At 47.4% G+C, this 7,077-nt stretch overlaps 1 long non-coding RNA gene across 1 annotated transcript; it reads right to left on the bottom strand.

The window, feature by feature from the left end:
• Positions 1–232: 232 nt before the first annotated feature.
• Positions 233–6,552, bottom strand: LOC307210784. Its single transcript, XR_013836108.1, has 3 exons — positions 6,329–6,552; positions 5,374–5,454; positions 233–1,528 (listed from the first exon to the last, which is right to left on the bottom strand). It is a non-coding gene; the product is annotated as an uncharacterized lncRNA (long non-coding RNA).
• Between the last annotated feature and the right edge of the window lie 525 nt (positions 6,553–7,077).

The raw sequence follows: 7,077 nt of genomic DNA, 5'->3' as shown, positions 1-7,077 counted from the left end.
GACAGCCTCCATACTGCACCCTCAGCTTTGGACTGGACTCAGACCTCGCCACACGGTTAACCCTTGGAACCAGCACAACTTCTGCCTACGCCCTTCCCCAAAACCTGCCTTGCCTTCACACCTCTGAGCTCAAGGAAAGCTAGGAGCCATGACAGTTGGAAACCAGCCCACATTTACTTGCTACTATTGAAAGCACCCATATTCTGAAGACAGATGGCTGAGAAGCTCACAATTCGTTTAAACTCAGGGATTCTCTTAGGTCAGCAGGATAACAAGATTCAGAAAGTATCTTCTCCAGAGCCCGAATATTCTTTGTGGGACCCATCCAAATGACAGCAATGGATCGTCACAATATAAATCTGATTTTCTGAACAGCTTTGTGAACCGTTCCGGTTGAAAAGCAGTATACAATTATTATATTATAAAATAAATATGTATAAAAAGAGTGAGGTCATTCCTGTAAGTTTGAGAAGGATTATTACCCCCATGGGGCAGATGGAGATATTAGTTTGCCTAAGGCAATCCACCGAGCTTATAGCTCAGGGGAGATTTGAACAAGGAGTGTTCCCAGTTTGTCTCCCTCTCCCTCCCTCTCAATCTCCCTTTCTCTTTAAAATGCTAGAGTGCAGCATCTGTTATCAGCATATTTTGCTGATTTAATGGAATTTTAACTGGATACTTTACATTAAGTTTGAAATCTATTCTGGCTAGCCCCAAGTGTTTGGAATAAGATGAGTGATAAATGACTATTACATATTAAAATATGATTACTCCTAGTCTAAATGTGCCCAAGCGCAGTAACTATCGCTGTAAAGAGGCAGCTGAATCCGGCGAAGAGGTTTTGAATCTCTGTTAGAGCATTCTGGAATCCCTTCCATTTACAGACTCCAAGCCAGGAATTTTGGAAAACTTTCCATGCAGCCCAGACTAGAAGCTTAAGAAGCCAGAATAAACTAGGAGGTCTGCCAGAGTCCAGAAGGTTCCAAGATGAATTGGCACAGTCCTTTTACCTACCAAAAGGGGGCACCGAGCATCCCTTCCCCCCCCCCCAAAAAAGGGGCAGTTTAGGACAGGGACGCTTGCAGCATCTGTTTGGCTGCATTGTCTCTTGCAATGGTCCTTTGACGCTCACAAATACTTGTGACGTTGAAATCTGACCACAGTTTCCCCTTCAGGCCAAGTGGGCGTTGCAAAGAGGCCACAGAGACTGGCATCCGGGCAAAGATAACTCCTTCTTAGCTTCACATGAGAAAAGAAAAAAAAATGTCACAAGAGATCTAATGGTCCATCTACTTGGGCATTCATCGGAACCCCCCCCCCCAATGGTGGCTTCAGACCTGGAGATTTCAGAGGACTGGTGCGCAAGTTAATTCATAGGCATCTCCCATTCTCATTTTGCAAACGTTAAGCTACAGAAGGCACGATGTTTTTGCATACTTTGAGGGTTAAGAAGAATTCAGCTGCCCTGCAGATTTCCAATTAGGATGCAGCAGCAGGCTCGAGTGAGGCTCACTTTGGGATTGCTCAGCTGTGGAAGGAAAGCAGAGAGGTTTATGCTTTTTACCTCAAGGTTTACCCTTCTCTCTCCCACATCTCCTCGCTCAATCCCGCAGGCAAGAATATCACAGGAGGGGTGGCGGCAGTGGAGGTCAGCACACTGCCGAAGCCCATGAGTTGCAAGCCAGCAAAGTCCCTGGTTCGAGTCTCTGCCATGAACACACTGGGTGGTCTTTAAGGCAAGCCGTTATTATCTCAGCCTCAATATGAAACTAGCTGTGATGGCGGTAGACCCATTTATTTAAACCTATAGCTTGTTGACCATGGGGAGGGATTTTAGCAAAGCAGCGGAGCACATGTTTTTATACAGAAAGTCGCTCAATTCCTGGTGTCTCCAGCGGAAAGAGGAAAAAACCAAGCGAAGGTGATGTGGCGGGGGGGGGGGAACAATTCCTCCTGAAGCCCTAGAGAGAAGGATTGCCAGTCAGAGTAGACAATATTAGGCTTGATGGATAACTAATTTCACCTGGTATAAGGTGCTTTCCTATGTTCCCAAGCCAGCTCTGTCCCAATCATATATAAATAGGGAGCAGGTCTCCAATTGTAAGAGCTACAGGGTTGCTGAACACTCCTTTGTCTAGGACAGGGGCTGCCAACACTGTTCCCGCCAGCATCTCCTTTGGTGTACGCAGAAGGTATCATTAAATATCCCCTGAAAATTCCATAGTGCATGAGAAACTCATCCTGCTCAACTCATGTTTGTACCGGCTTGGCCTTGCTACAGGCTCCTACAGCCAGTGGCATAGTGTTAAGTTGTGGGTGAACATATCAGACGACACAGCGATTCTTCAGACAGCTCTTGTTTATTCACAGGCCAGAACAGAACTGAACTGAAGGGTTCAGCCAACCTGCTTATATAGAGCTCAGCTACAAAGCAACAGTAACCACTTTCTGTAACTATCCAATCACTCAACTTTACTTATTTGCATATGCGGACCTGAGTGAAAACTATCTACAGTATCCCCCTGCTGGCCCAGGGTGAGAACTTCAGTACATAGCACATAGCATGGGGGGGGCAGGGGCCATGGCCCTAGGCTCAAATTTCTGAGGGGGTGCAACCTGGTGGGGGCACCTTCTTTCTGCTTGTGGATGGTGAAGGGATGCCGACACCCGCACCCTGCCCCTGGGTTGGCAGAGAAGAAGAGAGGGAGGAGTAGGGTGGTGCCATTGCTGCTGCCCACTGAGGAGGAAGGGAGGAAAAGGAAGGTGGGAAAGCACTTTTGGAGCCACGTGCGTTGCCCAGAGCGCCTCACTGCAAGGCAGGAGGGCGAGGCGGCACAGCAGCGTCCCTGGCTTCACGTTTCTCTGCTCCTAAGTTGGAGTTAGTGTTATGTAGTGAAGTTTCACCCTGGGCCAGCAGGGGGATACTGTAGATAGTTTTCACTCAGGTCTGTAGATAGTTTTCACTCAGGTCCACGTCAGTTATTTTAGGCGGGAAACTCTGGGTTGTTGTTGCTACAATGTTGACAGCCAGCTGCCTATAAAAGCAGGCCGGCTGAGCTGTTTGCTGTTCAGTTCTTCCAGCGTACAAGTAAAGAGCTGCTCTGGAGAAATCGCTGTGTCGTCTGCTGTGTTCGCCCACAACTTAACTGTTAGTTTGCAAGAACAGACTCCCTTGATTAGATGCTGGGTGGCAAAGGGACTGATAGCTGCTCAGTCCCCCCGGGGAGGGGGGTACAACACTTGCCCCACCCCGGGCAGCAGCAACCCACGCTACGCACCTGCCTATAGCAGACATTTTGTGTTATGGTACATCTCCACTGTCTCAAATTCCAAATATGCCCACTGGTGACTTCTACTCTGACAGATCACTCCCCTACAATCAAATGCTTCTTCTACCCCCACACTCCAATTTATTTGGGATCCAATACAAAAAAAATGAGCCCAGCTGAGAGAGAAATGCCCAGGGATACAGACTGTGGGGAAGAAAGCTATTTCAGTTTACCTGCATATTTTCTTGTTCATTAAATCAACCCCAGGCATGGACACATGGCTGAAATTACCTTCTGGGTGCAGGTATCGCTAGGAAATCTGAACTCATAGGACTATGCTCATATTTGCCTCCACTTATGCTCTTCTATTTTATACGTACACAAAGCAAATATTGCAAAGGCGCTGTTGTCTCCAGAGTACGCTCTATCCTTCTCTCTCGCTCAACTCCAAAGGAAGCCAAATTTAGGATGGAGGAGAAATTCCATTCAGTTTGCACTTAATGATGAGGCTATCCAGGGCTTTTGTTCAGCCAGAACTCGGTTTGGGCACCTCTCAGGGGGGCACCTTTGTCATTACAGTGGTACCTCGGGTTACATACGCTTCAGGTTACAGACTCCGCTAACCCAGAAATAGTGCTTCAGGTTAAGAACTTTGCTTCAGGATGAGAACAGAAATTGTGCTCCGGCGGCGTGGCGGCAGCAGGAGGCCCCATTAGCTAAAGTGGTGCTTCAGGTTAAGAACAGTTTCAGGTTAAGTACGGACCTCCGGAATGAATTAAGTACTTAACCCGAGGTACCACTGTATAAGAGAACGAGTGAGGTGCACATGGTGAGTTCCAGCACCTCTTTTTTTAGGAAAAGAACACCACGACTACCTAATGTTTCCTTTTTGAAACAATATGCAAAATATGAAGCGTGGCCATCCCTCATAATAAGCACTCCTCTGTATTTTGAAATGCCATTCTCTAGCCAAGTGTACAGAAATGTGCGCATTTTCAAAAAATATGTACAGTACAGTAGGCAAAGTTGCCTACGGGCATGTGTGTATTAGTATAAATTTGCACTAAAATGCTCGTGAGTACAGTACTTTAAACAAAAATGTCAAACTGATATGGAAATGTAAAGAACGGAAGTTAAAATGGGAAATATGAGAAACTGAGAGAAAATGACATTGACAGATTCACTCATCCGTATACCAAATGCAGGCCATCCTGGCCTAGAACTTCTCACTGGTCAGGGTAGTGAGCCACAAGCAGTGTTGTATTCTGGCCTCCATTTAGTCTCTTGGTAGAGCGGATGGGATGGCTACTTTTTACTGGCACATCTGCCTCTGAGCTCAGCCTCCAGCAAAGGTTTCCTTAGAGCTGCTCCACCTCCTTCTCTTTCCCCCAAACTCTTGTTCATGGGTAGGCAAACTAAGGCCCGGAGGCCTGCGGACGGTCTGGGAATCAGCGTGTTTTTACATGAGCAGAATGTGTCCTTTTATTTAAAATGCATCTCTGGGTTATTTGTAGGGCCTGCCTGGTGTTTTTACATAAGTAGAATGTGTCCTTTTATTTAAAAGGCATCTCTGGGTAATTTGTGAGGCATGGGAATTCATTCATTTTTTTCACCTTTAAAATACAGTCCGGCCCCCCACAAGGTCTGAGGGACAGTGGACCGGACCCCTGCTGAAAAAGTTTGCTGATTCTTTTTAGACTGAGCAGAAGAGCTTCATGGCAAGGAGGGGTGGGCGGTGGGGACTGATTCGTCTTTTTTTTTTTTTTTTAATAGCAGCAGCAGATATTGCAGCAAGCTGGGTCCATTGCTGGGAGCCTCCCAGGTAATGAATGGGTAATAGGATTACCTGGGAGATCCCAGGGGATGCTGCCACCTGCAGAAACTCCATCTGTTTATATTTGTTAGTCTTGCAGTCCTGACAGGGCCGAGGTCATTGGAGGGGCCTGACCCAATCAACAATCAACACAAAGGGAGATGGGTTTCATATTTCAGATGTGGCTTGAGGCCTTGGACTCCCTGCCTCCACCAGTGAAGTGGGACAGGGGGAGATGATGAGAGAAAGATGGATTTGATCGGCCTCCAAAGAACCTCCAAAGCACCGTACCTAGTGGAGTAATGTTGACTTGAGGTGTCTGTTGGAGGGAGACAGCTTCCTCTTTGGCTATCCAGTCAATGTGGAGTTTGTCTTGGTAAAAAGGTAAAGGTAAAGGTACCCCTGCCCGTACGGGCCAGTCTTGACAGACTCTGGGGTTGTGCGCCCATCTCACTTAAGAGGCCAGGGGCCAGCGCTGTCCGGAGACACTTCCGGGTCACGTGGCCAGCGTGACATCGCTGCTCTGGCGAGCCAGAGCCGCACACGGAAACGCCGTTTACCTTCCCGCTTGTAAGCGGTCCCTATTTATCTACTTGCACCCGGAGGTGCTTTCGAACTGCTAGGTTGGCAGGCGCTGGGACCGAGCAGCGGGAGCGCACCCCGCCGCAGGGATTCGAACCGCCGACCTTTCAATCGGCAAGTCCTAGGCGCTGAGGCTTTAACCCACAGCGCCACCTGCGTCCTTGCAATTTGTTTATTTTAGTTCATTAGCTCTCCCCAACATTTCTCCGATGAAAATAGGGACGTCTTATTATACCCTCACCCATCTGACTGGGTTGCCCCAGGCACTCTGGGCAGCTTCCAACATATATAAAACATAATAAAACATTAAACTTTTTTTTTTTAAAAAAAAGTTCGCTATACAGAGCTGCCTTCGAATGTCTTCTTAAGGTCGCAAAGCTACTTATCTCCTTGGCTCGGGGGTCGCGTAACTCCATACCCTCCGACATTTCTATGATAAGAGGGACGTACTAAGGAAAAGCGGGACATTGCGTGATCAAATAAAAAACCGGGATGGCTTCTGTAAATCTGGGACTGTCCCTGGAAAATTCTCAAGCTTCTACTTTCCACAACTCTATGCCGGAGTGCCTTTTGCAGGTTTCAGTAGAGTGAATTGGGCTGAGGAAGTCCTTTCAGAAGGAAGGGAAAGGCTGCCAAACACATAACAATGATGTCAAAAATATACTTTGTAGAGACGCCATCCTCCTTCCCTGAACTGCAGCATTCTTACGTAAGGAGGTTCTGGGTACATTAGCAGAGACAGATTAGTACACAAGGGCAAGGGAAGAAGTGATGGTCTTGTCCTGTCCATCCATTGTAGCTTGTCCTATGTGGGCTGGCTGAAGGCAGGTTGAGGTTGGTGGGGCAGTCCCTCCTTTGTCACAATGGACCAGTCTCCTCTGCTGGTCACAAACAGTTGCCTTGGGAACAGGGCAGAGCATCATAGAGATGCAGTACTAGAGTGGCTCCCCCATCCACCTTGGGTGGTTCTGGTCTGCAGGTGGTAGCTTTCAGGTGGAAATTTAAGGACTGCTTGTCACTTCGGTCTCCTGCGTAAAATTTACATGCATGATAAGTAACCTTTCAAAAATAATGTTAGTTGTTGGTCCAAATTATAAGACGATCACTGCTGATCATCCAAATGAGCCTTTAGGCAACCTGTTTCAAACCGGGCAGAAAATCTGGCTAGTCCTGAGGTGAGACAGGCGCCCATGAACTGAACTTGCCTGTCCATACGCCTTCCAATTGTAACTTTAAGCCAAGATGCCTGTCCTCTCCAAACACATCAGAGCCACCTCCGCAGCCCTAACTGGATTAGATCATTCCCAGAAGCCAGCCCATTTTGTTCAGACCCCTTCTATAAACAGCTCACTTCAGACTTTCTTCATTTTTCCAAATCGAATTTATTTCAGGCACATTTGAAGTCATTGTGCC

This window comes from Podarcis cretensis, assembly GCF_951804945.1.
Source record: "Podarcis cretensis genome assembly, chromosome: 2".
Classification (NCBI taxonomy): domain Eukaryota; kingdom Metazoa; phylum Chordata; class Lepidosauria; order Squamata; family Lacertidae; genus Podarcis; species Podarcis cretensis.
The sequence above is the reverse complement of the archived record's forward strand: the minus strand, read 5'-3'. Positions and strand labels throughout refer to the sequence as shown.